General features: G+C 33.2%; 1 pseudogene; it reads left to right on the top strand.

Moving 5' to 3' along the window:
* The first annotated feature begins 854 nt into the window (after window positions 1-854).
* On the top strand, window positions 855-973 carry LOC120612636 (uncharacterized; annotated as a pseudogene).
* Window positions 974-24,390: the final 23,417 nt, after the last annotated feature.

Genomic DNA, 24,390 nt, shown 5'->3' on the forward strand with positions numbered 1-24,390 from the left:
ACTCTTCTTTATATTATAGTTTATTGCTTCCATGTGCTTCTCTAGATAGAAGGCAAGGATTGATTCTTAATTTCCTTCTTAGTCCTTCACTTACGAACTTTGCTTCCCATAATAATCCAGAGTGTATCATTGTGCCTAGCACAGAAGCACAGAAGTCTGTGATGGAAATAAAATGATTTATAGATTTTTTTATTCATTTACTAAAAGACTTGATTAATTATCTACCATGTGTAGGAAAAAAAGAACAAAGGTGAACATCCATAATGAGTATGAATAACACATTTAATAGAGGAGATCAGATATATTCCCAGATAGTTTAAGTTAAAAGAATTAGCTTATAACATTCATTCTTCTTTTCAACAGCTATTTATTGAATGTCTACTATGTGCCAGTTCTCATTGTCATAGAACTTACAATCTAATTGGAGATATTGACAAGTGAAAAGATTAATGAATATGATGAATTTAGATAGTGATAAAAGTGTTAATAAAAAAGTTAAATAATGTAATGTGTTAGATATATGAAAGGACTGTGACAGATTAAGGCATCGGAGAAGGCCTCCATGAATAGGTGCCTTTGAAGTGAGATCTGAATAGTCAGGAGGATCCAGCCATGGGAAGATTAGAGAGAAGAGAATTCCAGGTGGAGGTGACAGCAAATTCAAAGAATGTACAGAAAGAAAAGGAGTAGTTTGAAAGTGAAGTTGGAGAAGAAGGAATGGGTCAGATCATTATGACATCTTGTAGATCATGGAAAGGAGTCTGGGTTTTATTTTAAATGCAATGAAAAATCACTGAAGAACTTTAAATAGGTGGGCTACATCATCTGATTGACACATTAAGAAAACTCCTCCAGTCTATAGCCATACTACCCTGAACACGCCTGATCCCATCTGATCTCGGAAGCTAGGCAGTGTCAGTCCTGGTTAATACTTGGATGGGATACTACTTAGGAAGACCACGTGCTGTAGGCATAAAAAATAAATAAATTAATAAATAAAGGATTGTAAACTGACAAGGTCCTTGCGACCTGCGAGGTCATCCAAGGGTTGCCTCGCCTTAAAAACAAAAAACAAAAACAAAACCCTCCAAATTCTGTGTGGAGAATGAATTTTAAGAAGAGGAAAATGAAGGCAGGGAAATGAAGCCAGGTTGGCAGCTGTTACGGTGGCCCATAAAAAAAGATGATGATGCCTTGAACAAGAAAGGTAGGAAAAGAAACAGAGAGAAATGGAAAAATTGGAGATATTCTGTGGAGGTAGATTCAGCAGGACTTCCTGATAGTTGAGCACCAAAAAGAAGATAATAAATTAATTAATCAATGACTCTTCATGTCATGAGTATTCAAAACAGGAGGGTGTTTTGGACATTGAGGTATGGAGGAAAACTGGATTCCCTAACATAATAGTTCTTAGAGATCCTAGTGTGAGCCTTTTCATTGTTTCAACACACCTAAGAAGAAGTATATATTTACCTTTGATAAGGCTATGGAGGATAATTAGGCTCTTTGCTTTTGGCTGGAATTGCATCAACTCAGTATGTAAGACTTAACTTATATTCATTAAAAATATTAAATGTAATTTATGCCATAAAGAAGATCTTTCAAAAGATAGATTCCTTGGTGAAGAATAGTTAAAAGTGAAAATCCTTGGTGGCAAAAGTTTAGAATGCTCCTACTTAGATTTTGGATATTTTTGTGATTTAGCTGAACCACCTCTCATCCGATTTGTTTATCAATTGCTCTTCTCCACTCTGTTGACCTTTGTCTAAAGTACTAAGGAATGCCAGCGACTATAAATTAATCATACTTGGATTTGGAGAAGTTCAAAACAAATAGTCTTTATAAAACAATATTTTATCATCTATATTTCAATATCCCATGTTTCCAACATTAAATAAAAAAGTCTCTTTTAAAAAATTGTCCTTTTAATGAAGAAGCAATATGATTCCTTGAAGCATAATTGAAAATTGTTTTCTCCCAACAAAATTAGTGTATCAGCTTTAAGTCATCTGTAAACATATTTTCCAGTGCGATGGGAATTAATAGGGCAGGGACGAGAACAGCACAATGGTCTGAGATGGAAATGGTCTGAGATTCTGCCACTGAATTCTAGTGCATTGGCAACTCTGCTATGAATTTATTATTTGATCCTACACAAGTCACTTGAATTATTTTTCTTCAATTTCATACTTGCAAAATGGTGCAGCAAAGAAATCCTAATGAAATGACAAAATTAAAAAATTAACAACTTGAGATGCTAAATTAGGACTTTATATTAAATATTAAGAAGTGGAATTAGGACAAAGCCTTGTATTTTCTAACATATTTCTCAATCATTATATTTATTTTTAATCATGTGTTTTCATTTTTTTGTCCAGGCACTGATGGTATGAAAATTATTATTTTACTAAATTCTCTTTTTTTATTTAATGAATGTTCAGTTTTGCTAAAGGATTTTTTTTAAATTACTGAAATGAAATAATTTTATCCACACATATTAACTTTTAACTTGTTGATTTTTTAATTTTTAGTTTCCTGCTATTATGATATTCTCTTATATAATATTTGAGTGATTCCAAAAATTAATAGGTCCTTTGCTTTTGGAATTTCTACTCAGCCAAAAAACATATTTTTTTATCATTGCTAAAAAGAAGCAAATAAATCATTATTAATGTATATGTAATGCTAGAATACAGGCAGCCATGGTATCTTTGAAGTAGATTTCCTTTTGTACATTAAAAAAAAAAGTATTTTTCTGATGTTTGTCACAGTTTTTGCTGGAAATGTGGATTATTTCTCTTTTTTTCTTTTCTTTCTTTCTTTATTTTTTTCTGTTTGAGAGTAAAGAGCTCATGTTTGTACAAACTGTCTTTAAAATGCAGAACTCTTGTAGTTGTATTTAGGGACCTTATTTAGAAAGTCTACAGCTTAATAATTATTTTTATTTGGTTTATTTGCATTCCTTTTGACACAAACTCCCACTATGGAATGTACTTCATTCAGTGTGAGATGGGAAATAAAAGCTAAAACAACTAGTTTTGTAAGGAACTTGTTCATGAGGAAGCCATGGCTTAGTAGATGATCTTAGTAGGTGACCTTGGTTATAGCACCAAATTTAGGGAGAAATATGGATCCCTTCAATTCAGAGTACAATGCCCTTCAGAGTAAAATGACTATGTCATAGAGATACGTTCATCCTTAGACTGACTCCTGTTGTCAATGCTGATGTAAAATCATACCCAACACCTTGCATTTATGTGGTGCTTTACTCTTTAGTAGCAATGTTTTACTTCACAAATATGTATTATAATTCTACGGTAATTGGGATCTAAGGGGAAAAAAAGGCACATATCTGCATTAGAATAATGTATAATATAATGGAGAAGATAGACATATAAATATGTTAAACTACAATAACACATTATAAAGTCTAGTAAATAATTCTGTCAGAAAGATGAAGAAGAAAGATAAGGCAAAAGATAATGCAAAATTTGTTATCTCATTTGAGCTCTTGTAATTCCTTGAGATAAATAAGAAAAGCGTTGCTATCTGCAACTAATCCAAGAGGAAACAGCCTCTCTCTTGGGTAAAGGGGTTTACCTGAGATCACACAGCAACTTGTTGCCATAGCTGGGATCTTCTGATTCCTCTGCTGGTGCTTCCTTAAGTAATACACAGTTGATGCAAAGAAGAATGTTAATTGACAATAATTGACAAAAGTTGGCCTGTCTGAGCTTTCTCTGATGTGAATTCAAATCACATTTTGGAAGAGACATTTCAGGTGGTCTCTAAATAAGACATCTTTGAGTTTTTGCATTTTTATGGGACTGTGCTTTTCTGTACAGAAATTTAATGAGGTTTTATACATGTTTAAATATTTGAATGATTATATTTGCTTTTATAGTAAAAGCAAATTTGAGACATGTAGCATTTTGGCCAAGACAGAACAATAAAAAAAATGCTGATTCGATCAAACCATAGTTGAACTCAGTAAAGAAATAAGATAACTGGCAAGTCTAGTTTCTGTTTTTCTAGAAAGATAGAGTAGAGATATTTTAATCACTATATAATATTTGTGATAGTTTTTGTTGCTTCAAGAAGTTGGAAACGTGTCTTCTCATTTAGTATTCTTAAAAGATCATTTTGTATTAGGCTCCCACTCCCCTGAAACACCAGAATGAGTATGAATGAACTTAAATTACACAGTGATAACTATTATATGGTCCATGTTGGAAACCTTCTGGATACTGGCAGCCCACACAATCCAAATTGTGGGGAATAAAGATTTATTTTAAGCTATTCTCTGACTAACTTTGAGAGTGTGAAAAGGAAGCTAATTGTTTTAGTCTTTTCTGTATTGATTATGTTGGAGGGCTAATTGAGTCAGATAGACATAATATATACATAAAGTACGGAACCACCGGGATAATGCAATTGGACTTGTTGCAAACACTGATGTAATTAAGGGTTTGTTAATGCTTATATAATAAACCTCTATTACCAAGAACTTTTAACTAGGTATTAAAAATTCACTCTCAGCTGCAACTGGGCATTCAGGGTCTCAGCTAGGAAGCGATTTTCTTTTAGCAAATTTTCTAAAAAAAGTCTTCCTCTGTAAAGCTTTGTAAATGATTTTTCTTTAATAAAAAATTTCATTTATGGTCTCCCTTCTGAATGGAAAAATCCTGAGATGTGAAAAGTAAAAGAGGAAACAGTTCATTTTTACATCTAATGCTATTTCTCATCAGGTAGAAGACTTCTTTTTAAAAGTATATTTGCATAATTGTAATTAAAAGAGGAGCTTGTGCTTGTTTTATAAGAGGTTAAATAACAAAGGTGTGTAAAGAAAATATTAAAAACCTGCCCCTTTCTTTCTTAATCTTACCTACCTGATATCTACTTTTGTTGTATATTTGCCTACACATTATCATGTATTTATATAAACACATACAACTTTTTTTCACATTTTTAAAAGTCAGATTTGTACTTATTTCTTCTGAATTCCATCCCAAGTGGTGCAGTTTTTTTTCTGCCAAGAACAATAGATGATCAAAGCACTACTCATTCTTCCAACCGTTCCTTTGATAAATTACTCACATATACATCATGAATTTAGAGTTGTTAAGTAATAAAAATAATGGCTTAATATATTGAATTATTTACTTTCAAGTAACTTTCATCAAATCTATTCACACTCACACTAGACTTTTCATGCTCTGACAGGGGAGATGCAGAGAGGCTGTTATATATGCACAGTAACCTTACCAGCAATAAACTGATTCTGAAATGCTTCATTCTCTTGCAGAGAAAGACAGCTGAGACTCACTACCCACTCTCTTCTAACTTCAATGGTTGCTACTGGATTCCATGTCCCAAAAGTAACAATCATTGAATGTTTGATCACAAGAGGGAAATCTTTTCTGGATTCTCCTCCTTACTCTCTGTGGGAAAAAGGAAATGTCATAATACAAGGTCTTGTTGGAGAACACACATGTCATTGTACATTTTTCATTATTTAATTTAATGATGCTGAAAAAATGGCAAAAAAGAATAATAGTATCTCAACAAATAATAGTAATTCTTTTGATGATCTTTATGATCATTTCTTTGATGGTTAATTTATTGTAATGGTTTTCTATTGCTGCATGACAAACATTTTCTTCTTATTGCTGCACATGAACATTGAAAGACATGGAAATAGTTTCACATAGTCATAATGCTCACAATGACAAATGTGCAATAATATATCAACATTCTCAAAGTTAAGAAAAACAAATTTGAAATTAGACTATTGAGTAACATATTAAAGTTCCAATGGGTCAGTTCCTTCTTTATCTTTTTTATAGTCGTTATCTCACTTCTGTTTAACTTAGAATATATAGAAAACCTAGAAAAGGAAATTTTGTGGGGGCAGTCTGCCTGAAAGTTACCCAAAGATCATTAGGTTTTATTGGAGGAGTTTACTTAGCTAGGGAAATCCAGCTATCATTCTTACCACCATTGTCCCTTATTTGCCTTTTCCTGACATTCAATATGTACTGAGTGGAGAAAACCTTTATTTTCACTCTACTTGGATCATCTCAGAAATTTTCATCTTTACTAATGATCTGAACGAGACTTTGGGGCCTAAAAGGCTTGCCTGTGTTTAGACATATTTGTAGTGAGCACTAATAAGTTACATCATTAGGGAATATGTTTCTGGGACCTACATAGAACTTTGATGGCCTAAAAAAGTAAAAGCTTTTCTTAATACTATCAATGTACAACTGAGATGAATACTAAACAGCGCTCCCAAGATGCAATGCTTTGGAGAATTACCTAGGGTAGATCCATCTTTATTCTTACAGTTTTGATGAGCATGAATTTTCCAGAAGTGTCTTACCTATGTGCTACATAGCAACTAAAATCTCTGCAGTATTTCATTAGATACACTACCAAAAGGCTTAATTTAAAGAAATCTGAATATTTATAATATTGGTGCTTGAGTTACAGAAACTTGAGCCTTAGCAATTCACAGGTTTAAATAATACTTTCTTGTGGTCCTATGTTAATTCAATGTAGACAAAAATGATAAAATGGTGTGGTAATGGGCACTGGAGGAAAGAATTCGAGCAGAGACCACCAGGCTCTCTCTCTTTGAGATGTATGTTGTTCTATGGAGACACCTCCTAAATCCTTCAACATGTTCAAATGTGAGTATGGATTAACATTATATTGACAAGGTTTAACAATAAATTAAAAATTACCAAATATATTTTTTCTTTTCTTTATAGATGAAGACATACTGAAAGAGTGTTATCAAGACATTGCTCTTCACATACATTCATTAGTAATTCAAAGATTTAGTAGCTGATGGTGATGTTAGTGTAATTAGCAGGAAAAAATGGAAGAAATGCATGTTGCTATAGCAATATGTTCATCATGAATGATCTACAGCATAAACACCCAGATTAATTTACAAGATGCCAGGTAGAAAACTGCATGGCTGACTAGGCTACTCTCAGATGCCACAGTATTTGTTTTTATTAAGTATAAACATTACAGTGGAGCTTTGAAGGTATGTGTGCTTGTCACTGTCAATCACACAGGGGTTGCATTCCCAAAGAGTTTTCAATTCAGTTTAAATTTTTCACAGATGAAGAGAAACATTTTTTTAGAGAATTAAAAAAAACATTTACCAGCACAGATGACATTTTGACACTGAAGCAAGCTCAACAATCTCCTTGTTACATAGGTAGTGTGTTTCTGTTTTATCTGCGTACTTGCTTTTTAATACTAGAGATATAGGGGTTTCAATGTGCAAGGAGATTTAAAAACACTCCAATTGGAAGCCATGGTGTCAGGAAACCTCTTAAGAAAGTGCTTGTGGATATGACATTCTAACCCACCATAGTTTAAGTTATTACTAGAAACTCAAGACAAAAAAAGGCATCCTTACCTCACTGGGAAGGGAAATGTGATATGTGGGTATATATATAGGTGTGTGTGTATGAGTGAGTCTGAAAGATATAGTTGCCAACTGGATACTTGTTGCTGATGGTATTTTGGGGCCTGGAGCCAGACACATGGGATGATTTTAGGGACTCACATTCCTCAGTGTGGCCAGTGGGATGGTTCCACAGCCTTGCCACAAACATAGAGTATATTGACTACTTAACTTTCTCATTCTCCATTGCCTGAACTGACCAACTTCAGAGTTGAGTAAAAGTTAAAAGAAGATAGATAGATTAAGAGAAAGTCTCAGGAATTTTAAGGATAGTGAAGCATTTCTTTACTATCATCTGCATTTCCTTACCTTTGACACTTATAGCTCACAGGGTAATTTAAAGGCTATATATGACCTGTGTGGATGATGTACAAATAATGGGATTTTCACCAATTCAGCATGTAAAAATAGCAAGAAAAGCTGCAATGTGAGTGGCCATTGTATTTTATTCAAAGTAGTATATGAGAAGACACAAAAAGTATAGATGGCATGTTCTAGTAGGACACTATGTAGTATCCACTTGGGACAAAAGTCAAGTCGCCATATGCTTCTAGGGCACCTGACAAAGACAAAAGTCATTGTCCTTATACAGTCACAACTTGTAAGGATCCCCAGTACAGAATTCTTGATAGAGTGCCAGTGTGTTGAGGGCAGGACCTTCCAGGACATCAGGAAGGGCAGGAGATTTGTGGTTGTGTTTTCCCTCCAGTCTAGAGAAGGATCAGGTCTCTGGGACTAACTCCCAACATCTGGTTAAACCACGCATGTTATGCTATTTGGCCAAGGGAATTTTTAAACTTTAAGCCAGGCCTGGAATTCACCAGTACTATCCCTATGGGATTTAGCTTGGAGGCTAGAGGTTGCCAAACCCAAGTTTGGACCTTGCATTACTTACGCTGGGTAGACAGACACTGTGCTGAGGAAATGAACAATAACTTTAGGGTTGCACAAAGGAAAACAGTAAACTTGCATCAATCACGGTTCCAATGAAGGATGGGTTGCTTCAGTCTACTGCACAAATAAAGGCTGTTGCAGGCAGTCAGCTCCTGAAGAGAACAAGTAAGTTTCTTTTCTTGCCACACCCTGTTAGAGAGGCAATTGCTGGCCACCAATGAAGTTGGTGCTAATCTAATCAGGATGTTTTGCTTTAACTTCTAGTGTGGCTTTTTGTCTGGATTGAGGAGGAAAGAAAGAATTTTTTTTAAATGCTACATTTCCAAGTTGTTTGTATGGTTTTAAGATTCCTTCGCCCCCCCCCCACCCCCAATAATACATACAAATTTTGCCTCAGTAAAACTGGTTTAGGCATCAGACTTTTTACAATTTTACTTAAGGTATATAGTACAGTGATTCTCTACCTGAGGTGACTTTGCCCTCAGGAGACATTTGGTAATGTCTGGAGACATTTTTAATTGACATTACTAGGTGGGATGGTGTGTATGCTACTGGAATTTACTGGGAAATGCCAAGTATGCTGCTAAATATCCAATAATACACAAGATATCCCCCCAATACAAAAATTTATATGGTTCAAGGTGTCATTAGTACCAAGGTTGAGAAAACCTAATCTTCTATAATCATATGACAGAATCTTGATATTGATCCTATGTTTAGTGAAACACTTCCAAAGGTGTATCTGAAGCCATAAATTATGATTTCATTATTATCAACTGATATACACATATTGTTTACAAGTATGTCATGTCAAGTCTTGAAAAAAATGTAACATGCTCTCTTTGGCAGCACATATACTAAAAAAAACTGTAATGGCAAAGGCAACTAGCAATCTAATAATAATCTAGATTCTGTTTTCTAATCTAGAGTAGATGGAGGAAAAAAAGTTACTAAAAATACGAGTTCTGAAAAATGATATTTTCACCTTCAATCTCTGACCTAAAATGTGGAGAAAAAATCATCTTAAAAAATTGATAACATTCCAAGTGCCCATTTGGCTGTATATTATTTGGAAATAAGAATAAAGTATTATAAACTCTAGTTGGGTAAAATAGAACCCATAATTTATTAAATACTCGTGTCGTAAGTTGTGATATTTTTATATACATATACATATATATATATACACACACATGCATATATTTGTATATGTGTGTATCTTATTTTATCTGAAAATTAAGAGAGCGAAAATAGAATATGTATAATCACCTAACATTATTGTATGTTCAAAATTGTTATGAATTATAATATTCAGAGGCTTTCTGGTTTCTTTCTAGTATATGGTAGTATAACTATAAGGATTCCTGAATATTAATGAGAGAACTGTGTATTTTTGTGTAGCAATGAGAATCTTTCCTCATTCCTTAACATCTTTCCTCAGATGTTATCAACTAAAAAGAATTATTTAACAGTCATTCTTGGTTGTTTCTATTTGAAAATTATAAAATAAAAATGTTACTAAAGATAAATAACATCTACATTTAAATCATGAGTTCATAATGAAAAATTACGGTATATTTTTTTCTAATTTAAAGACCTTAAATATTTTGCTTTATTTGGTACATAGGGATTTGGTTTCTACATAAATAGAATTAGAAAATTACCAATTCAGGCATGAACATTTATATTTTAATTAAAAAAAGAAACATATAATTATTATAATTCCTTATGTTCAGTGTGTGTGTGTGTGACTAAAATTGTGTTTGTGCCATGAAGTATCCTTATGTACAAGTACTTTAAATCCTCAGTGAAAATGCAACCTAAAAAAAAAGCAACTTTTTTAGAAATTGAAATAGGCAACTTAAATACCTATTATTCCTCAAAGATATATATATAAAAAAATGCAGTCAAACTCATTCACTTGTTTAGTAACGAATTAGGGTATGTATGAAGACCAAGTGTGTCTACATCCAAAATTTCAAGCTTTTTCTCCTAAAATGCTCCTTTTCACCTATGTGTTTTATGATGGAGTAGAAAATGCTCTAGATATCACAGGGGTCATACATAAATGAATCTGTGGAATAATGGAGAAATGCATGATTAGATTTTATTGCATATATCATAACAATGTGGTGAAGTACAGTCTTCAGGTATGGTCTCTTTATAGTACTCAGATGGACAAATAAATTTAGATCTGATATAATAAGAACCATGGACGAACTTGATTATCTATTTGGCTGAACCATATTACAAGCTCACCTAGAGCACAATTTGCCCTGAAATTGACTTCCCATTCTCTCCATTGTATCTATATTCTCTTGCCTGTAACAGATCTTAAAATGTAATCATTGGTAGATAGGTATTAATGAGGAGAAAAATGTGTTGTACAGGACTCTGTGGAACAATGATATTTAAGTTCTGCAATGAGGAAAGGAGATAATTAGACAGAACAAAAGCATCCAGGGAATTGGTAAGAAAATCATAAAAACACACACAAGGTGTCATGGAAACCAAGAAAAGGGGTACATCAAGAAGAAAGGTGAGATTAAGATGCCACAGCAGCCCTTTGATCAAATACTCTCTGCAGCTGTTGCAGCTGCTGTTTTATCTTTACAAGTTGATGTTTAGACAATAGTATCATCTAGGGGTGTTCTGAAAATGAACCAGGGATTGAAATCTCTGTAGTTTTGTTTAAGTCAAACAAAATCTCTGTAGTTTTCTTTAAGTCAAGCAGAGCAGATAAGTTTAACATGGTAGATGAGACCAGTGATGATCAAGAAGCCTAGAAAATGAACATTTCTGTGTCTGTTACTAATTTCTGATGTCTTGACCTAAATCTGTATAGTTTTTGGTACAGTGTAGACAACTACACACACATTTATGTGGATGTATTTATGCATATAAATAAGTATGGATTGCCCTTATATTGATGAAAATCAATATTTTAAAATAAACTTCTTTAAAAAATGTTTGAAGGGACTTTTAAATAGAGACAATTTAGTCAGTTTTATTATGGCAAGATGACAAACATCAATCTGCACCTATCTTTAGTTACTACTATAATTGATCCAGCTGATTATGCCTCAATACAGTCATTAAATATTGGTAATATTTTTGATGATTTTTATAATCAATACACATTCAATACAAACAATACACAATATATAGCAAAGTAGTCTTTCATTTTCATAGTTACATTCAATTCTCTTTAGGAAAATGTAATGCTTACTTGAGAAGGTGCTTGAAAGGATTCCAATGAAAATAAAGCAGGTGCTATTAAATTCTAAAGTGAAATAAATCACATTTTAAAACTACATTCCATCCTTTACATGATCCAAAATGTGTAGTCTCTCTCAGATAGTAAAGGAAATATTAAAATTTATTTAAGCAAGACTTTTACTACTTCCTTTGGTTGAAAACTTTTAATATTCTGAAAAGTTTACATATGTTTCCAATTTCCAAGGCAATGTATTTCATTTCAAACCAATTCATAGTTTCTTTATAATAAGCAACAGGAAGATTAACTTGATTCTGAAAATCAAACTAGAACTTTCTTAAGACTTTATTCAAAACAATGATGAAGAAGATAGCTATTATTTCTGTTCATTAGATGTTAAAAGGAGAGGAAGTCTGACCTATGAAACTATTGTAAACATTAATATAGAGTCGTCAAGGAGCTTTCGGTAACCATTCCATCTAAAGCGCTGCCTGTGAGCTCTTCCTGCCAGGTCACTCTCCATGCCCTGTCTTATCACTCTTCATTGTACTCAACACTCTCTGAAGACACATAGTTATTTATTTCTTTAGTTGTTTGTTAGTTATATCAAGATTGTAAGCTCCATGAGGTAAAGGATTTCATCTTGTTTATTATTGTGTCCCAGGACATAGTTCGGTACCTAATACATATTAGGTACCCAATAAATTTTTCTGAATGTGTTCTTTCCCCACAATTAGGCATCTTAAATAGAGTAATAATTTATCCAGCTGTAAAATATTTCCAATTCCTTTAATAAGCCATAGAAGATGTTCTTAGAAATCTTACTATTTTTATGTTATAAAACACACAGTGGTGTTTACTGAACTTCTACTTTGTATATTGTACTTCAGTTTTACTTGGGTTAGTTGTATAGTTTGTCAATCAGTAAATGAAGCTCAGATACTTTATAGACCAGGCCCACTATGTTTATTATAATCTCTAATGTTTATAATTGTCTCATGAGCTGCATATTATTGAATCCATTTTATAGACGGTGATACTGATATCTAAAGATATACGTAGTATACTTGATATACTTAAGGTCATGTGGTTAGTAAATGACATAACTGAGATTTGACCCATATGGCTAACCCCATATATATTTCCCTGTTGAATCCTCTAAACACTAGTTTACAAAGTACCAAATGAACAAACAGATTCCAGTCTTATTTACCAATGATTTTCATTCAATGATACCTTGTTGATAAATTGGCATGGAAGCACCTTTAAAAATGAACACAGTAGCTAATCTTTGTATTTTTGCTTGTACTAAATAATAGCAAATCCACACATATCATTTTTTCTTTTTTTTTTTTTTTAAATCAAGGTATAATTGACATATAACATTAGTTTCAGGTGTACAACATAATGACAACACATATACATTGTGAAATGATCACTACTAGTCTAATTAGCTACATCCTCATATACAGTTACAATTTTTTTTCTTGCAATCAGTTTTAAGCAAGAATTTTAAACATATTGTGCATTTTTGTAATGGCAAATTTCTTAGTATATACCCTGGATACATATAATTCCAAAAGAAATGTGCAAGTTAATTATAAATGTACAAAAATATACTCGTAAAATAGAAGACCTATCTTCCTGGTCACTGTATTAGGAACATATATTAGAACATTCTTAAAAATGTAAATTGTTAATTGATTCTTAGGAAAAATAAGAAGAATACAGACTGTATCCAAATTACAGAATTCTCTAGATGACAGTCCAGGTTTATTTTAAAGAAAGATGTTAGAAATCTAAATATCTGTCTTTCCCCCCTCTCATGTAGGAGCCTGCCAGTTACTGAATAGTGTTATTCTTCAGGAACTGCAAGGAAATAAAGCAGTTCATTCTTCTGCCTGGAAATTGCTTGTAGAAATCAGTCTTGACCACTTCCTTACACAATAATACATATAAAGTATGATTTTGTTCAGCATGTTAGTGGGCATTGCAGTGTCTCCCCCACACATATTTTATTTTTGATTCAATTGTGTAGCAGACATGTATTTTCAATGGAACTGATCTGATTTCCAGCCCCATAGGTGGAACCAGATAAGTCTAAATGAGAATAATTCTGTCTTTCTTGACATAGTGATTGCTTCTGGAAACCTTGGCCTAAGCCAGTTAGTAGACGACATTCTCACTGCCACAAATATTATTTCAGGGTGGGCAAAAGACCTAAGCTAGTCCAATTCTAATAAAGCTCAGGTCGTAGAAGACATCACCTATTTCTTCTGTAGGTTAACCATATGAAATGTGGCCTCGATGGGGTTGGCAGCCATCTCCTGGCCATCGGGAGAGCCAGCCTAATGAAAAGCCCAACAGGTGGAAGTGAGCAGTTCAAGGAAGTTGCAGAGAAGATCTACCATGAAGAAACTTTCTGTGGCTATTCTAACCTCTGCATACTTTACTTGTATGAGACTCAAGATTTTGGCTGTTTTGAGCTGGGTATCCATCACTCAGCTAAAAGTCTCCTATGAGGTTATTGAAATTAACTCCAAATCCATTTTCTCCCTCCATCTTCTCAACTCATCGGGTGCCAAAGCCTTCTGTTTTTTTCTTCTAGTTTCTGTTTTTGTCCCCTTCTTTCCATCCGTACTGGCTTAATTTGGGTCCTTCTTGCCTATATTGCTGCCATAGCTTGTTAATGGGTCTCTTTAATTCTAATTTACTTAATAATTTAAAGATTTTCTAAATCTTCCCACTGCTTCCAGAGTAATGCTCGAATTTTTCAGAAGTTATCAGAAAACTGACCGTCTTCTACTTTTAAAATCCATCATGAAATCTAGCATAAATTGCTCTGGTTGTCTGAATGTACTTATTTTCTTTGGGCCTTTTCCTATGTATCTTCTGGAATACTCTGACCCATTTTGATCAAACAACTCGGCTAAAACACCGTCTCTTTGGTAAAGTGTTTTTTAATTACTTTTCTTTTACTTCCTGCGTGGCTGATTGCTCATTCTTCAGTGTTCTCATGGCACTTTATGCATACGCATGTCAACACTTTTCACATTGTGTTGTAATGATTTGTTTATAGTTTGATCTCCCTTCTAGACTGTGACTCATTGAGGGCCAGGTCTGGACGAAGACATTGTTTTCCTCCCAACTCAGCCTAAGGCTTTACACATAGTGCACATTTAATAAATGTTTGCTGATTACGTGAATAAAGAACTGAATTAGTCTCCATGGCTATTATTTCAAAACATGCTGTCAGAATATACACCCACATGCACTGTCCTAAAAATAAAAACAATTCAAAAGGACATGGTACCTAATGTCATGTTTTACCGATTATTCTTCCCAGACTTTAAAGCAATTGTATGCAGGAATATTGCTTGTTAGGTTTCCTAAATTTAGTCTCATTTTAAGAATTATAATTTTCATTTTTTCCCCCAGAAAGTTCAAACTGAAGCAGAGCCAAAAGACAAGAGGAGGTCTAAGGTCTACTTGTCTGTATTTACTTGGCTTAAAATAGCACTGGACTTTTGTTATATGAGGTTTTCATATGATTTGAGAAAAAAAGTTTTAACCTGCTGCTTTGTTTGAACAGTGATGGCAAAAACTAAAAATAACACAAGATTCCAAATGCGTGTATGGAAATTAAAACACAATTTTGGGCAATTGCTGTAAAAACTTCCACTCTCTTTATACACCTTTAGACTTCGCTGGAGCCAGATCTGCCCACAAAGGAGACGTTTAACTGATAGATCCTCTTTATGAAAGGCCTTTTCCAGGGGCCACATCTTGGGGGGTTTGGGGAAGGGAAGTATGTGGTTCTGTCTAAATTTCATCCAGGACTTCTCTCCCCATCTGACCCTGGAAATTGCTGCAATTTTAGCTTCCTGTGGTAGGCAGTAAAAAAAACTAAATCAGAAATGGTAGAAATACACTTAACCAAGTCAAGGGAGTTTCTAAACTTTCTATGCTAGAACCGACTATATATTCATAAGTAACACAACATAATTCTAATTCTTGCAGCTGGCATCAACCATAGTAATTCAAACTTCTTTCTAGATGATCCTTGAAGGTGACTTACCATCGAGAACTACTATTGGTGAGATATTTTTATAGTTCATTTTTTAAAATAAGAGAAAATTCAGAAAACCTCTCTCATAAGGAGTTATCTGAAATACTGGTTGTAAAACAACCGCGTGAATGGGAGGTATAGGGCAAGAGAATTTGTTTGAATAGATTGCCTTAAAAAGAAAGGTCACAGCGATTCAGCCAACTAAGTAGGCCTGAACTAAGAATACCACAGGACTGCCTGTCAGACCAAGATGGCTTTGATGGAAAATGACAAATGAGATTGACAAGGGCATATGAACCCTTGCAGCTGTTTCATTTCAGGCATTCTTCTCCAGGATGGCTACTGCATGGATTTAAGAAGCTGCAGACGGTAGTCATTTAAGGAAATGGACACCATGGCTAAATCATCTTAGAATGCAATCGAGAGGAGAGAGTCAGTTTGGCCAGAAAATGCAGATCCAAGCCTTTCATCAGTTTAGTCCTTCTCCTCTCCACTGGTTTTTCTTCACACCCTTTATTACTTTGGTTCACCCCTTATCTGCATCTAAAGGTAGTGCTCTAAAATCTAGTTCGTTTAAATGTCTAAGCTGCTAAAAATTCCACACCGATGTAAAGCAGTGTAGTATAATATAAAAACCCCAGGTGGTGGAGTCAAAATATTTTTAACTTTGGCTCTGCCCTTCTCTGGCTCTGTGGTTGTGGACAAGTTCTTTGAAGCTCACATTCCTCATCTGTAAAGTGGGAATAAAAATAATAATGCATAATTTAAAGAATTATATAAGCCATATTAGTTAATATTTAGTTAATATATATAAATGGCTAGGCACATTTTGAATTCTCTTTTTAAAAATTCTAAATTATGGTAAATAATGTTATGTTGGCTTTCAAATTTAACAGCTAGGCCTTTTTATTCAAAGACAACCTAATATTGTGGCACCTATCTATCACATATCTATTATCTATCTATCTATCTATCTATCTATCTATCTATCTATCTATCTATCATCTATCTATCATCTTTCTATCATCTATCATCTATCAATCATCTATCATCATCTATTATCTATTTACATATCTATCCATCCATTATCCAGCCAGCCAGACAGCCATTCACACACACCCAAACACACATGCGAATGCACTCACAGACAAATGTATAACATATATATATATTGGTTAAAGCAGTATATTACTATAATAACTATAATTTATAATTTTAAATTAAATTATTTATTTTGAAGGCAAAAAATGAGAAAAGAAAGCTTGCTATGATGAAAATAAAAATTGAATACATACTGCAACTGTAACAAACAGTTATTGGGGATATGTGCTATGCAGAAGGGGTGAATTATGTCTAGATTTCCACACTCTTAAGAGGCTATTACTGTTAACACCATCGTTTTTATTTTACAGAAAAGGCAATGGGCCTTAGACAAGCAAGTCCATTTCTTTACATCACATAATGAAGTGGGGCTCAGGATTCCAACCCAGGCTGTGTGCTGGTAGAACCTATGTCTTCAAGATCTCATCACTTCTCCAGCCAACCTGTTTTATATTTTACTTTATTTTATATTGAGAATGTTGATAATCTTGACACATGGATAAGTAGTGGCAAATTCTCATAAGACTTACATAGTTTCCTTGATACATAAAATTTAAAAGAGATTATTAGGGTATTTCCTTTTCAAAGTTAAACCGCTGAAATTCCTAACAACCTTTCATGTCCCTTAAATGATAAGTGTTAAATTTGCATAAACTGGTATATGGGTTTCCTAGCCATTCGTTAGCTCATTAGTTCATCTGAAAATATTTTTTGAACACATGTTTGGTGGCAAGTCAATTTAAATCTGTATTGCTTACTGAAAAATTATTTTTAAATATAGCTTGAAAAATTATTTTCAAATATAATGATATTTTGAATGAAATTATTAAATTGTTTGCTAAATATGTCCAAAGATACAGCTATAATTTTAATAGTAACATTCTATATGACTCTTAAGCATAGTTATATGATGACTCTTCATTACTCGACCTCATTATAAGCTCATTTGAGAAATGTTTAACTATTGGGTTTTTAGGTCAGGAAAATATAGGGATGAGTTCTTATTTCAGTAAAGTGAGTAATATTTTTAAACTATCACCTGACCATGAGGCACTCAGTAAACCTCTATATTAAAAACTAGAGTTTAGAATTCAGTGCCCAAATCATTAGGCATAACACAGGGAAGTTTGTCTTAGAAAAATTAACAGTTTTTATGACAAGATCCCGCAACAGCTGCAAGATACCATGATTGTGTAATGAAAATGAAGATAATGTTCATACTTTATTAGCAAGTCATTGAAAGAGGGAATGAATACCAGTTTATGAAAATATGTTTTTTCCTTAGATATCTACTGCCCTTGGTGTATCAGGAATATCTATCATCTATCTATCTATCTATCTAATCTCTCTCTTATCTGAATTTGAGTCCTGCAACTGTTTGCCCTGATTTATGCCCTCTCACTATGTTGAAAAACTTTTATATACTCTTTTTCTTGTTCTGTTATACATATCCACAAAATTATTTTGGTTCCCTTTATTTGCTCATTCTTGATGGTCCATGAATACCTGATACAAGTGATTTTCAAAATGGAATACCCAGAGGAATCAGGTGAGGAACTTATAAAACATTTAGATGTCCCGATCCCATTTGCCCAAGTTCTGACTCTTCGGGGTTGGGCTGGAGCCCCACAATCTGTATTTTCAGGATGTGCCACATTGATTCTGATTCAGGTGGTTTTCCGAAGCACACTTTTGGGAAATTTCTGGAGTGAAAGTGTGAAAATGTCATGAAAAGGTAGGTTAATATATTGCAGGCACGAATATGTTGAATTTCCAACACTAGAAAATATTGAAAGACTGTGACTTCAAACTCTTACAACGATAAAACAGGATGGTTTCTTATATGAGAGTAAATTGCTTTTTATGTATAAATCTCATAAAATGGAAGAGAGGGGCAGAAAAAAGCAGAATATGATTGTTCAGGATAGTTGCTGTAAGTTAGTTATAAATGTAAACATTTTACCTTTTTATCCAAGGAAACTTAAATCAAAACTATTGGATGGTGGCCAAGTTTTGTTTCTGTGTGTGGGTATAGTTTTTCTCTCATGTTTATCCTTGTAATTTTCCGCCCACCCAAAATATTATAAATAGTGAATAGAGGGCCATGACCCCATAAAGGAAAAAAATATATATATATGTAGATGAGGAACACTTAGTTATAATTCAGTGGAGATGTCTGGATTCTACATTGGATAAAGCACTGATTCTATTAAGCTTTTGAAATTGGTACGAATTTAGAAATATAATTTTCTTGAGATCTGTTAAATATTTTTTTTTTCTAGGATTTGTTATCCTCTCTTGTTTCTTTCCATAGATTTCTTTTTGTGGTTTTAAACATTTCCAATCTGACGAAGATGAATTTAATATATTTTTATATTTTATATATTTATATTTTATAAATTATATATATTTTATAAATTATGCATATATAAATTATATATAACAGAATGATCAGGTTAGGTCAAACTAAGAACATCGAAAAAATTTTCTCAAATATCTGTATTTCCAAGGACCAGTAACATAAAGATTCATTTAGAATTAAAATACAGCCAAAGGCTCTGTAACTGTAAAAATCAAAATGTGTTTTATAAATATTTAAAAAATCAAATATTATGCCTATTTCTTAGCCAATTTTATTACAGGTTGTCTGGGTATAAGTCAGTGAAATTATGAAGAAACTTCTGGAATTTATGAATTAGGTGAGATTCTAGGTAATACACATCCAATAACTGATTCTCTTCTAATGATTTTTAAAACTGGACTATACATTCTGCTTTCTAGAATAACAGAGAAAATGTTTAATAATATTGAAATCAAAGCAACTAGGTTGAGTTCATCTGTTCAATGAGGAATTACTTTTGCCATAATTTAGTTTAAATTATTTTTACAGAGCTAGGATTTTCTTCACAACCACAATGCCTTTTTTTCTATTGCCTTTTGGCTTTTATTCTGAGGCAGACCCTTTTTAATTTAAACATGATCTGTTGTATTTACTTTGAATGCCAACATATTGTGTATTACCCACCAAGTGACTCTTTCTTTCTGCTATTCAGAATTAAATAAACCAAGACGCAACACATGTCTTAAAACCACAATAGTTTATTTATAAGAAGAAAGACAGCCCATCAAACTTTCCACAGGAATTTAAAAAATCCACTGGGGACTCAAAGCCTTTACTTTCTTTCCATTCATATAATTTTGGTTTTGGCTTAACACTTAGCACAATATTCACTTCAAAAGAATATCCCTTGCATTTAAAGTAAACAATCATTGTTCTACACAGACTTTTAATTTTTCCCCTTCTGCCCTTAGCCACTTTTCTTCTCTAGTTCCAGTTCTTTGCTAGCATTACATCCAGAGTATGTCAGATAGAAAATCTCTTTTTAGTTTATATTTTGATATGAAGACTAACTCATGAAGGATCAAATTGTTACATTTTGTATCATTTCCAATTACTCTGGACATATATAGTTTCTTAACATTTTTAAATGATACTTTGATTATAGGGGATGAGATAGGACAAAATAACTGCAATTAGAATGAAATAGATTCTGACTTTAGAAAGGAAAATGTAGTTTGAACATGATGCAAGGCAACAAGGCTTCATTTTGGGTTCAAATTCTTTGGGTCTAGGTAAGCCAAAACATATGATCTAAGGTGGCCTTAGTCTAATCCAAAGTAGATCTTGAAAAAAAGTAGTAACTTCAAACCTCATTGCAAGAGACATGGTTACTAGTGACCATGTGAGGGTCAGTGGCAAATGATTAATTGCAAAGTCTCATCTCTTGTTCTGCCGTCTCAAGAATGAGTTTACAAAGCATACAGCCTATGCTAAAACTATTTGGCATACATAAAGGTTCTCTCCTTTTCCAGCCTGCTGGAATCATAAATAGTTGAAAATTTACTTCAAATTCACAGTTACACTGGAAATCCTGAAATCTTGCGTTTCATATCAAGAAGTCATACTCAGCCAACGCCATTTTTGTGATATATAACATCAAAAGGCCTTTGCAAACAGAATCTTATCTGCATTAAAATATGTAATTTATAAATCTATTGTGTATATAATATAAATATATAAATACCTAACTTGACACTTAAAATGCTATAAATTTTAGTTTCACATATATCCATGTAGGCGGTGCTATGTGAAAGTCTTGTGTGTATGGTACTTATTAATATTTCCCCAATGTGTTCTAAATTAACACATACTTATGGACTGGTCTTGCCCTCTTGCTCTCATCTGATCTCTCTCAAATCATGATTATAATGCATTAAAGGGAGGTATGAAGAATTCAAATTCCACTGAAATAACAAGAGCTTATACAGAAAGAATTCACAGAGCACAAGAAGAAAAAGACTACTTTGTGGCAACTACGATATTTCCTGTGACTTCGCTGCCTGCTATTTGTGCCTGCAACCAACACTTTTAATGTTTATTTAAAAATCCAATACATTATATCCAGTTTTCTGTCATATGCAGTGGAGCTCAGACTATTTTGTCACTTTCTAGCTAAGTGAACTTAGGCAAGAAAATTTACTTATTTGTGTTCTGGTTTTCTCACCTGAAAAATGGGGTCAATAACTGAGTTAATTGAGTATAAGCAGTAAAAATTTTTCACAATTGACTTCTCTGAAATCAGTTTGAGTCTTGCAATTGATGGAATGTCATGATTTCATGGGTAACACTTTTTTGTTCTTGGTGGTACATAACATGATGGAATGTCTAACAATATTGTCATGAAGTACAATAATAGCAATACTATTACAGAGTTTTACCAAAGATTAAATGAGTTAATGCAAATAAAGGACTAACATAATGCCTGGCAATGAATGTCAGTTATCATGTAGTGCACTGGATGGAAATGTTGCTTAAGGTTGAGTCTGTAAGAGGGGAATGTTGTGCATGTCTTTAAGAGAATCAAATAGACATTGGTCTCTGTTATTATAAAACTCTTCTGGGGAGAGGAGTTGTTTTCCTTAGCTTCTTCAGTAGATTCTAAGCTTCCTAAAGTAGAAATTGAATCTTTTATTTTTGAAAACTATGAGACTTTCGTAAATGTGGTTTATATTCAGTAAATGTTTGTAAAGCATATACCGCCTTCCTCGTTTACTTAATCTGTTTTATATTGACAAACAAGTATTAAAGAGTCTTATAATTAGTAGTTGAAAAAGAATTACTGGTTTAAATGTGTGGTCCCATAAATAAGCATTATTTCTACTTAGCCATGCATTCCTAATCCTCTTATAAATATGCTCCCTTTAACAGGCATTTAAATGTTCTTTCCATTAGTTTGATATCTGTGAAAGTATAACCTACAGGGAGAATTGAATATCAAGTAGATTTACTTATAAATATACTGAAGATTTTCATTTGCTCTCAAGCATAGAATCAGATTCATATTAATGATTCAGTGATGTCTCATGTTTTGTATAAATCTTCAGTATATATATTGTATACTGAATGCTGGGTAATCTCACATGTACATTATTGCATCTATTGTTTCCACATAATTCTTTCAAGAAATTACTCCAGCACAAACTTCTCCTTCAGGAAAAGACAGCAATTCCATCAATTTATCCAAATGAATATAAAAAATGAGCTTTCTCCAGACTCCTTACTGGGCCTAATAGGGGATAAATTTCAGCAAGCCAGGGCCTACAAGAAGAACGCAGAGTACTTGAAGTCAATCTCAAGCTTGGAATACTGAAGAAAAATAGATTGGAGTGGAAGGGATGACTCTGGTAGGTTTGGCAATGAGAATGGGAAAGTTTCTAATTCTATATCAGGGAATAACAAACCTTTTCCAATAAAAAGCTAGGTAGTAACTATTTTAGGTTTTGTTGGTCATTTTGTCTCTGTAGCAACAACTCAACTCTACCACATTAGCTCAAATGCAGCCATAGACTATGTAAACAAATGAGCATGACTATATTTCAATAAAACTTTATTTATAAAATTTGAGGGAGTGCCAGGCATGGCTTTTAGGTCATAGTTTGCTTAGTCTATGGAACTATGACATAATCTCCATATTTTATTGTATTTATTATAATATATTGGCCACTTATTTGTTTGATACTATAATTTTATTTAAATTCCAAACTATCTATCCCCCATAAGGAAGACTCCAGCTTTTATCTTCCCACTTGGCCTACAGTTGTATGTCTTGTTTTGTTCCCATGGTTGTCTGTTTTCTCCATGACAGGTATTTTCTGACAATAGCTAGACCACATTATCTCAGTATGGATTTGAGCCTAAAGTTGTTCTTGAGGGAATGGTCTTCATATCTGATGAGCTTTTTGGAAGGGTTGGCCTTTACATAGTGAGAAACAGATGGTGCCATTGGGATAAAGCACGCTTTTTATACGTGAGTTGGATTTCCTTCCTCTTCATCTGTGCAGTTGCTACCAGAAGACCAAAGAATTGTGTCCTGCAAGATATTTGGAGGCTAAAAGTAGGTTTTAAATTGGGGTACCTGGGACTCTTTATGACTCATTATTATTTTTCTTTCTTTGGCAGAGGTCCTTATTATCCATAATGAAATAAAGTTTGAATTTCCAAATCTTTCTGGGATCCTTTGATTTCCTTTAAAATCCATAGTATCCCACACGTGGCCCAGAAATGTTTGTTGGAATAATTAACAAGGTTGTATTATGCAAGGACTTTGAGATTTGTCCTTGCCTTGTACATGTAATTAACATAATACCAGGACATTAGATATGAATCCTACTTTTCTTTTTAACACAAGTCTTCAACATGTTTACTGCACTGTTTTGTCCTTCTAACTGGAGAAGTAGAGGCAAATCGTGTTGGGCATGTTCTATTACATCCCTAGGGAATATATAAGTACTTAGGATTTTAACTTTTCCACAGAATTATAAATCACTATTTCCCTCTTTGTACTAGCTATTGGCACTCCCACAAACTTCTTAGACAATACAAAAAAATTTTTAAAGTCAAAAATATCTATTTTTATTCATGTACGACACGGTTAAGCATTATGTATATTTTTGTTCTTTTTCTGCCTACTACTGTTTATGAATTAGATACTAGTATTGTTTCTATGATTAGATGCTTCACAGGCATTTGTCTTAAATTAAATTTCCATATGTTTAAGGCAGTGACTTACTAACGCAGAATTTTGGCATTTGCGTGTATTTTATTCCATTGCAAAATTCTATAGCATCTGTAATTATTTAATGATCAAAACAGTTACTTGATCTTGTCAATATTGCTATTTCTAACTAACATATGAAAATGGAGATGTCCTTTTTTTCTCTTTCACATATTAATTATCACAGTAAATTGAAAAACAGAATTTAAAAAAGTTTTCATTCTTAAATAATTATTGCTTGTCATCCCATCTTGAGAAGCATTGAACTAAGTTGGAGAAATATTACTTTTCCAGAGATATAAACCTGATTTACACTTAGTATTTGGAATTCTTCTAATAAGAAACTCACTTGGAAGTTAATAATAGTTATAATTTCTATATTTCTAGCGAGAAAGAAGAACAGTTACAAAAGGCCCGGGTCTACTTGTTCTGGTAAACACTGGATTTTAGTTGAAGCAATCCATGAAAGATGCCTGTCAAGGGCCTTGAACACTTTGTAGAGGCTCGA

The sequence above is a fragment of the Pteropus medius genome, unplaced genomic scaffold (genome assembly GCF_902729225.1).
Source record: "Pteropus medius unplaced genomic scaffold, Ma_sr-lr_union100, whole genome shotgun sequence".
Taxonomy (NCBI): Eukaryota; Metazoa; Chordata; class Mammalia; order Chiroptera; family Pteropodidae; genus Pteropus; species Pteropus medius.